The sequence below is a fragment of the Haliaeetus leucocephalus genome, unplaced genomic scaffold (genome assembly GCF_000737465.1).
Source record: "Haliaeetus leucocephalus isolate CR32 unplaced genomic scaffold, Haliaeetus_leucocephalus-4.0 Scaffold880, whole genome shotgun sequence".
Lineage (NCBI taxonomy): Eukaryota > Metazoa > Chordata > Aves > Accipitriformes > Accipitridae > Haliaeetus > Haliaeetus leucocephalus.
The window spans coordinates 2,980,441-2,991,165 of NW_010973316.1; positions in this window are offsets into that span (position 1 = coordinate 2,980,441).

Consider the following 10,725-nt stretch of genomic DNA (forward strand, 5'->3'; position numbering starts at 1 on the left):
TCATGAATCACTATGAGAGTGTTTCTGAGCATCCTGTGTAAAAAGTGTCTGTATGTAGGGAATTGACATAGAAAGATGGAGCTGGCATTTTGCTTTGGAGTTTTGGGGATTTGAGGCTATTGTATCTGGTGGCAGAGTGTTCCCTGTGGCACCCCAGCTGTAGCGTCTCTCTGTAAATGACACTGCGCCTTTGGTCCAGCCTCCCAGCCATCATGATGCTCAGCTTAATGTTGTCTATGGACTTGTGTTCTTCCATAGCATTAACAGATGCTTTCTGATGGCACTGTGTCCTCTTACCCCAGCAGGATTTTAATTCCCAGTGCCTGGCCCATGGCTGCAGAGGTGTCCTCCAACCAGCAGGCAAAGGAGGCCGCAGGCAGGGCCTGGCAGGGTTTCCTCGCATTTCTCTAGCCAGTTAGGCGTAAAGAGCCTCCTTTTAGAAGTGTCACGAGAAGACGATGTGTGTCCCTTAATGCTTTTATTGGGAGAGGGGAGACTCAGCAACCAATTGTGTTGTGGTCCAAGGGGACAGAGCATGCAGTGAGCAGCCAGGTGCTTCTTACAGGAGGCAGGAAGGTCTCACTGCTGCCAGTGATACACTGGATAAACCTGGCCAAGCTGTTTAAAACTAGCGGTGATGGAGTTTGGCCTTTTGTGTTGTGCTCCTAACACCTCTGTGTTCCATCTGCACGTGAAAACAAACCTTGGTGAAGCACTGTGAAATCTTCCCATTGAAGCTACTTGTGGGTGTGAGCCTGTTTTTTGGGCAGCGGTGATGTATACACATGTAACATCTCTCCTCCAGGATCTGTCAAATAGCTATGCTGGCTTTCTTTAAATAGCCTGCTGCTGCTGCGCCCCTTATTTAGCTGTAGGGAGGCAAGTGACACGGTGATGCTCAAGAATGTCATTTTGCTTCTCATGTGACCTATGAGATCAGAGGTTGTTAGCAGGAGGTATGCAGTGACTCTCACAGAAGGTGCTGCTGGATCCAGAACCTAGAAATCCTGTGGAGTTGGGCGAAATGTCAGAGCACAAGGGCTGAAGGACCCTCCTGGGGTGGGGGGTGGGAGGGGCTTTCTGGCCATAGGGAGTGACTGAGGACCTTAAACTCCCTATGAAAGCTTCTTGTGCCCGGTGTTTGGCAGCCAGTGCATGCTACCTCTGCCTCTACCTGCAGATCTTTTAACTATTACATTTAAAGTTGCTATTTCGTATAAGATGCATGTAATCAGGGCTTTGGAGGTCCACTTACAGAGTCAATGTGAGCAAGGCTTCAATGTCAGCCACTTCTGCTTGAATAGCCAGCCCTGATGGTTTATCCCTTCCATGTTAAACCAGTCAAAGTCAGCTGCTTTGCAATATGAGATGCCTTCAGAGCTGCCAGTGAGAGGCTGATGACATACTTTATGAAGACTGTTACCCCTGAAGGTAGTTCAGAAATGCCTGTTATTTTTATTAAATACTTTTGTCCCAAGCTCATCTCTCCCAAGCAACTCTGTTAAGCTGATAGAACTGCAGCAGTTGGCTGTGGGCTGCTGTGTGTGTATGTGCAGGTGTGACTCTTAACCCTTTTTGCTTATAAGGTTATTTCTACCTTCCTCCTTAAGAAATATTGGATCATAGAAAGGGGAACAGCAAGTGCAGCTGGACCCTAAGTGCCAAAGCTGATTTGGATCAATGTTTGTAGCAAAGACAGTTTAAACGACAGTGGTAAGTACGGTGGAAGAAGTCTTCACTATGGTAGTTTGGGGGGCTCTGAAATAGGTGGGACACCTATGTGATGCTGCAGTGCAAGAGTTGCCTGACACAAACTCCAACCTCATGACTTCTTTAAATTATTTGTGCTACCTTTTTTGTTTGGCAATGGTCACATTTGAAATTTTTACCCATGCATTTTGGCAAATGAATTTTAGTTTCTGGATTTGTCAAAGATGGGTAAACATAACTATTCACAACTTAAAATCTGGACAGTCTTGACTAACAAGTAGACCACATAGTATTTTTATTTCCTGCCTGGTTTGTCTAACTGTCAGAATGTGATGCTGGCATAAAACTTTTGCAATAACAAGTTCATCATTAGTTTTAAGCAAATATTTTGATAAACTTTTGTAAAATAAATAGATTTGATGAAGACTTTTGCCAAAGAATATAAGACATTTCCACAAAATGGAAGCGATTTAGAAATCCAAGTGTGTATTTTGTAGGAATTTTTCCCCCCCATACTCGTACAACAGCATTATCCATGAGGGTATCTAGTGGTTTTTACAAAATTCAGACATGCTTTTCATCTCTCACATAGAAATGAAACACTAGTTTCTGATATTTACCTGCTATTTCAGCAATAGTCTGTGGCACCCGTACTGTTCCAGGAGAGCAGAACTCTAGTAGTATTTTGCAACTGGTGTGATAAAATGAAATAAAGTTGGCTTCATCACAAAGGAGCTTCCCCTGCCTTTGCAATCTCAAATGCCTTGTTGTAGTGTTAGCCTCCTCGGGAGTATAATAGGATGACCCCTGTCAGGCATCATGCTACAGATGTGGGTTCCACGTAGCCATGTTGTCTCCAGGTGTCTGTTGCTGTGGAGCATTTCTGCCTGGCGGGTACAGGCAAAAGTTTCATTTTGGCTCCTCTTTATTGGTGATGTGTTTTGTGGCTGATCCCCTGTGAGGCACATAGAGTTGGGTTTTGGTAGATGTCTGAAGTAAACAACTTAGCTGAACATTTGAATACTTTAAACTAGCAATAACATGAAACTGTATGTGCTGCGGTGAACACAAGCCAGTGCTTTTCCTTCAGAACTGTTGTGAAATCATTTTGTGTGCGTGTTTTGATTTGTCCTTGTGAATGTTACATACAGATAATGATTGATGAGGATGTTTTATTAATTATTCTCTTACTGTGCTTAAGTGAATTGGCAGGGGCAAAGGAGATGATTGCTTAGAATTAATTTATAAGCTTTTGGAGACTTAGCATTTGTATAGCAGCTGTAAAAAAGGTACAATCTCCTAGTTTCAGTGCTGTTCTCTGCAATGAGTGTACAGGTTTCTTCTTATGATAAAATCATATTCAGATAATTGAGGGATCTGAGAATCAAGACATTTGGAAATCTGTCTATGGCTATGGGTGGAACCTTCACATTGTTGGATGCGTCTTCCAAGGGGTGGAATATTGTGTAATGTTAGCAACCTCCTGCCAGTGCCTCCCTTCTCCCTCTTCCAGAGTTGAATGTCAGTTTAACACAACTTTTATAGGACAGCTTGGACAGGGGGGCTGTTGCACTTTTAATAATGCCATAGTTACCAGCCTGTAAGGTTTGAGGCTGGAATGTAATTTTTTGTGCCCGCTGCTTTTGGAGTTGGGAGTATCTCTCCCATTTGTGCTTTTTATGATCTGAAATCAATTGAGACTCTCAGTCTCTTAAAATTAGATGGGGCTTATGCTGCTTTAGAGTGTCACTGTAGAGATGTCCCCAAGGAAGCTTCCAGTGTGGATGCAGTCCCTGCCATCTTTTCTTTGCATCACTTTGTTTTGGTTTGGTTTGGTTTTTACTTCTTACAGTTTCTTTTTGTTGCCATGATGGAGGCAAAGTTTTTATCTCCCCTTCTGAAAGGTTCAATTTCCACAAGGATTTTATATAAAGTTTTTATCATTTTAACAGTATTTAAAGAACCATAATCAAGTCTCTCAGTCTGCTGTGGGCTTTAAAATTTAATACAAGCATGCTGCTAATCCTGGGTAGCACATTTGCTTCTCTACCTGGGGGTGGTGAATGCTGAAAAGCACCTTGCCCTCACTCCCAGCACATCTAATTTAGCAGATCTGCTTTCTTCACAGTAGAGTTCAAAACTGACATTTCCCAGTTCCTAATTAACCTGACAAGTGTGTTTTGTCCAATAGTTCTGTCCCTTCAAAGGGAAGGAGAAACCCAAAGCCACAGCATGGTTGTGAACACTCGCTCTTGTGTCTGCTTGCTGGGAGGAGAGGAGCTGTGTGTTTGCTGCAGCTGCAGCTCAGGATTAGACAGCTGAAGAAAACAGTCCAGGAGAAAGTGGCAGTGGCAGCTCTTGGGATAAGACAACATCTGCCAGGAGGAATGTGTTGTTGGCAGCTTCAGTGGCTGAGAGTTGCTATTCCCCTCTGTGTGCTCTGACGCAGACCCGCTTTCCGTCATCATTTGCTCAGTAATGAGGATGGTAATTGTTATCTATTGGCTAAGGATTTCAGTAGTCACAAGTGATTTTCAGAGACCAATTTTGGGTTTTCAGAAAATGATGAACATTTCTTTAAAAAAAAAACCAACAAAACCCCCCCAACAAAACCCAAACAAAAAAAAATCTCCCCTGCCGCCCCCAAAAAACAGAAAAAAAACCTGTGGCCTCCTTTCATGGATTTTAAGCTGAACATCCTCCAAATCAAGGTGTCTCAACTCGCTTCACTTTGAAAATCCATTACTACAGATGGGTTTTTAAAGAGGAAGTCATAGCTAAGTCTGCTTTTAATGATGTCTCTGGGGCCACAAGAATGTGTAGTACAGTGTACATTGCATGATTAGGGTTCAAATTAAGGAGAAAAAGAACCTAATGGGAAACAGTGGTACAAACCATGTCTACTGGAACAAGCTGTCTCGCCTGAGCAGCTTTCAAACATTGCTTCCAGCCCCTGTTCTCTAGGTTTCTTTCCTTTTGATGAAATTATAATGTTGAGAGAATTGTTGGGGTGTCATGTAGAGACTTTGTAGGCTTGAGTCCAACCCTTTGATGGTCCCAAGTGGGTGGAGGCTTTCTCCCAGTTCTTAGTGGACTTCCCAAAGCTGCCTTCAAAAGTGGTGTGGAGGCACCATCCTAAGCTGATTGGATAGAGGAGACAGTTGCTGGAGCACACCTGAAAAATGATTTGTCCAGTGTAGACTCTGCATCTCACATTCAGATCAGAAGGAGTGGCAGAATGGCACATGAAACTTCTGTCATCTGAAATTATTAAAGGGCTCAGCTCTGCATGGGCACGGCATGAACCTTTTACAGTATGTAATCCAGTAGGGTTTTCTATTTCCAAATGGTGGAATTCATTGAGGAATTTATCCCTCATTTTACCCAAGGAAGATCAAAGCTGCACATGGATCATTAAAGAGTTTTGTTCAGGTATATCTAATACATTTGCTAAGCAAATAGTTTGGCTGCAACTTCCATACTCCAAGTAATATGATTCACTTTCTTGGCCTGGTTTCTTAAGAAGGCGAGACTTAAGGATTTGCCTTGCTTGTCCATATTTCTGTATTCTCCCAGTGATACTTCTGACTCTTTTGGACTATTTCAGCGAAACTAGAAAGAAGGACAGAAGTGTAGGAAGGTGATCACCTTCCTACAGGTTTTGTGAAAATTGCAGCTGGGAGGAGTCTCAAATCAGGCCCTGTTATAAAGCACATATCATATTTAAATCTTAAAGTGAGAAAAGCAATGAAAGGATGTCAGGCCATTTTTCTGTTGTTACAGAGAATGTCTCTATTTCACCCTCGCTGGTATCGCCTGTCACAAATCAGGGGTATGGGAAGTAAGTGCTAGTATCATTGCTCCTTGGTTTTACAAGGCAGTAATTCAACACTTGAATGCATAGACTATTCAGTGGAAGGCTAAGTGGTTATTGGAGTGAATGAATGAGATTATTGCTGATGAAAACCAGGGAATTGGAACTATTGGTATTGTGAAGATAACAAAAGAGAGGGGGAAAGATAATGGAACATGATTGTCCTGTTTTAAAAAGGGTCTGTGTGCTCCCCAAACCTGGGCACATTTGTATTCATTTGGGATCATCAGGCTGTGTCTTCTCCACATGCTTGTAAAGCACAGGGTCAGCCCTGTGGGAAAAGGATATTTCCCAGCTTTGGGTGGTATAAACACCTTGGAGTTTATCCCCTGTGGTGATAAACCACCAAGGGTTCCCAAACGCTTCCACTGGCAACTTCCCACTTCTGTTCCAGAGCCCAGCTTCTTGCAGATGAATTTGTCAGGCTTGTAAATACTAAGCACTGCAAACTGGTGGGGTGGTGAGCCCTATTCTGGGAACTGCTGTGCTGTATCTTGGTGTGGCTTTCACCTAACTGCGACCCGCTGTAGCTGCCACCCAAGTGGGGTTTGTCCTCTTTCCCATGGCAATAAATGAGCTATGGATTCCTAACAAGGGTATCACTGGATGTAGGATATCTCTCATCCAAAGTTTTGTGTTTCATGGCAATCCTCTTGCAGTCTCTTAGACTTTGTCTTCTGAGGTGTCTCTCCCTTATTTTTTCAGCCACTTGTAAAAATCTGATCAATCCCTTCCTATTCACTACTGGGAGTGGCAGTATGGAGGAGGAGCATCTCAATGACAGAGCAAAGTGCTACAAAACAGCTCCAAAAAACTTCTGGGAATAGGGGAAACCCCTGCAACTAAGGGGTGCTTTGGGTCTCCCCTACAAGCTGTTTGGCACTACTGTGGTGTCCCCTTCACCAGTGAAGGGGTATCCTTAAGGAGGGGTAGCTATAATAAAACTCAGCCAAATGGTGGAAATATGATCAACTCCTCAGTTAATCTGATTAGAGCCAACAGCCGTTAATGTGGAACATTTGCTCCTGCCCTGTATGCAGCTGCATACTACAGTGTAACTATTTATGGGCCCGGCTCCAATGGGATTTATGGATGGTGAAGTACTACCAGTGGATTTGATTACTGCCTGAGATCACTGCAAATGCTGCAGCAAACTGCAATGGCCGCAAAACAAGCTTTTTGCAAGGGCTGCCTGACATGTGTCCTGCCAGAGAGAAATTCCCCAGCCATGAAGAGATGGCGTTAAATGGGTCCCCACAGCTGTGCTCTTTTTTCCCTCGTTAAGGCTTTCAAGTTGTTTTTAGCACCACCTCTGTGCCTTCTCCATCGCTGGCTGTTTTCCTTGCTGCAGAGGAAGCAGAGCAATTTACTGTTGTCCACAGGCTTCCGGGGTGGCCATTTATTACAGGATCTATTGTACTTTTTGGCCATACTTGCTGTTGTTCGTTCACCCTCTGGGGGAAGTGGAGGGGATGCACAGTGTCTGAGGGTAAAAGGTGGCTGCAAGGTGCCCCGTCCAGCACAGAGGGTGACAAAAGCAAATTACTTTTGTGCCTCTGGAGTTGAGGGCTACATGAGAAAAAACTTAATCTTCTTCCCTTTCCACTGGCAACTCTTAGCATCTAGATTGCCCAAATATTGGGAATGAGGTTGTTCTTGGGTGGTCCTGGCTGTGCTCAAATGCTTCCTCCCCATGAGCGACTGTGAGGGTGCAGATTTCCTTGCGCTAAGCTGGTTTTGCCGTCCTCCCACATTGCATTTTGCCCTCCCATTGCTATGATGCTGTAAACTGGATTCGTGAAATGATCCAGAGTAAAAGCTGCCACCCTTCTTCCCCAAAAGGGGCAGCATGGAGACAGAAACAAGTGTGTGAGAAAGAAACAAGTGCAGAGAGAGGTAAAACAGAAGTGTCTTCAGACAGCTCTGCTGCAGGAGGAAACAGTAGGGGCCACCATGCTGAGGGTGAAAGCTGGCTCAAGCAACACGTGGGAATACAAAGCTTTGTGGGTGAGGCAATAGCAGGCTATGTTTTGATCAGCAGCTGTATTGAGAGCTGTGTTGTGCTTTTCCCCAACAGCTTTTTGAGGGAGTGGTTTTGATTCTGAAACAGCAAAAACCCCGCAGGATGCAAAGATGTGATGGCCCTCTTCAGTTCTCGGAGCAGCCATGCATCCCACCAGCCCAGACAGGCAGAGATCTTCATAGAGATCTTCATGCTCATCCTCTGTTTTCAAAAGTCAGTTGCACCAGTGGAGTGGTACCAGAATGGTGGGCAACACTCATCCCCAGACACCAGATGCCATGTTCACATTAGAACCACCATGGCCATTGGCACAGTGAGCCCCTCATCTCTTTTCTGGGCTTGCAAAGCATCACCCAAGCCAAGCAATGTCACTTTTGCAGTAGCAGCATCCCTGATTCTCACTCCAGAGCTGGGAAGGAGCTCTCTGAAGCCCAGTTGGTGTGAAGTGATATTCTGTAATCTTTAGCAAAGACAGGGGGGTACAGGAGGGATGTAAATATGTTTGTGTTAAAGCGAGAGTGGTGGCGTATCGGTTTCCAGCTCATGGTAAGGGGTTGTTCTGTGAGGGACCTCCTGAATGATGGAAAAGTTTGCTTGTTCTTTCAAAAATAAAAAAAAAACTAAAACCAAACCCAACAAAAAGCTACCTGTCAGATCTTGCTGGGATCCTTTAATTAATATACCCAGACTTGCTGTTAAGGTCAGGCACAAACAGGTTTATTAGCTAGGCCTGAAATTTGATCAACTGTTCAAAGTTAATTAAACTCCCTCTGACTTCTATGTTCAGCTGTTGCAGAAGGGCTGGGTCCTAAACTGTTCTAAATCAGTTTAACTCCATGGGCTTTATGCAGCTGCAGGTCTGGCCCACATATATGATTCTTCCAGAAAATTACTGCCACTGAGAAACGCAAAAGTAAGGAGGAAAAACAAAACCAAAAAGGCAAGCAGAAGGTTCGAGCTGTGTTGATTGATTCAGGAAGAACAGTCAGTGAAGCAACCCTCTCAGTTTCAGCTATAATGTGGAAATCCATGCTTGCCACTTTTGCAAAGGTTAATTAGCTGTTCTTGTTAAGTTGAAAGGGCTAGCTGTAAAGATGCTGCAGTATCCATCCATACCAGCTATGATACAGAATTTGTGGGTTTGAGTGTATGTTGGCCTAAGCTTAGTTATCTGCTTCCTGCTGCGTTGAAAGTGAGTTTGGATGCTAACATTGCACACCCACTGTGCACAGGGATCCCCCTGAAAACCTGAAAAAACCCACTGGCCTGAAACCCCCCCACTCGATGGGGTCCAGTTCCCTGCATTGTACTCCTCTGTCCCCATGTGTGGCAGAAATAAGGGGTTGCCTGAAAACTCCCAAGACTGCCTGTCAGCAGGGTCAGGGAGACCTGAGGCTGCTCTGGCCCTGTTGGCTTCAGGCCGTGTCCCAACAGAGACAGCACTGCAAGCCCATCTGCAGGAGCCATTTCAGCCCTGCCTAGGTTTGGTTTTTCCCTTGACATCAAAATCTCTGTGGTGAGCCTTGGCACCCTTATACGTGTGCCCAGCTGGGTTTTCTTGACATTCTTGCCCTTTTAGGATGTCCCCAAACCCTGTGGGGTTCTAGGGGAGGCATGTTCAGTGCAGGAGACTTCACAGAGCCAAAGGCAGCCTGTGGGGGTGGGGGTTGGAGGCTCTCTAGTTCCTGGGAGTTGGAAGCAGCTGGTGGCAGAACTTGTGCAAGGTCTGTAAAACTGACATGGGGAAGCATAGAGTGTTTTCACCCAACATGTGGAGCGTTTCCGTGAAAACATACCCATGTGGTGGAAAAGCATGAGTTGTCTTCCCTGCAGGGGCTTGTGGAGGAGCTTGGGTGGCTTCAGGCAGGATTGGGAAAGATGTGCTTTTTTGTTTTGTTTTTTTCCGAGGGTGTATATGACTCACTTGGAGGCCATGCACTTCTGAAGGGCTTCTACATTTCTCACATCTGTCATCCCACACAGTATACAAATACAGCCTCATCCCTGTGGGCTTTTTGGTTTGAGCAACTTTCCCAGGGCTACCCAAGAGCTGAATCCCAGCTCTCTTGGGGTACAATTTAGCAGCTGATGGTGTGGGCATTGCTTGGCAGTGGCAGGGTGGTTGCTGCTGTCAGGCTGCATTGCCATCTGCTGGGGGCACACAGCCCATTTCTGAGGCCACCGCCACCCACCTTTTGGCAAGGGGTGTCCCCAGGCCAGCTCTCCTGCCAGGGGCAAGCCTAGCTGGGCTCCAGCATGTTTCCTCAGGTGCTTATTTTGGGCAGATCTGCTGCCTCCTGCTCTGTTGGATTTTATCTTCAGACACTTTGTAATGTTGAGTTGTAACTCTTCGGGTTTAGATTTCCTGGTCTGGGTACTGGCCTTCAGTTCAAGTTTCTTTCCCAGGTGCAGCTAAAGGGACGCAGGGGACACTTCAGCCAAAGGCCTCAGCTGTTCTGGGCAGTGAGATGTGAGGAACCTGTGTTGTTCTTCCCAATATAAAAAAATAATTTAAAACATAAAATAGAATCCCTTGCAACAAATCAACTGTATGTACTGGGACCTTGCTGGCCTGGAGCAGGACTTGTGGCCTCACTAGGACCAGCCACATTCCCTTGGGTGTTACCATGAGAAAACCCCACTCACATTTGGCCAAGGTATTACACTGTGGTGGAAAAACATGAACAAAATAAAAGAGGGGAAGGGGAAAGGTGAGATAGTGGTGCAGAGGGATGGAAGTCAGATGAGATGCTGGAGAGAAGCGTCTCGCTGGCTGATTTGTGTAAATGAAGCCCTTCGTCAGCAGCTTTGTGCCCCTCATGGCTGCTTCTCCCACAGCTGCTTTTGTGGTATTGCAGGTGGGACCATGCAACCTTAATTCTCCACCTTCCCCAGCTCCACACCTGTCAGATGGAAACAAAGCCTTCTGCCCCCAGACAGGGACAGAGCTGGGGTTTGTGGAGGCCAAGTTGCGCTTCTGTGCTTCTTCCTTATCAACACGAGGGTGTCTGACATGCTGAAGCCAGCAGCCTACTCTGAAGTGGTTTCAGTGTGAAACCAGCGTGCATTAAACGACTGCAGTGGTAGTTTGTAAACTGATTTATCAGATGAGCTGTGT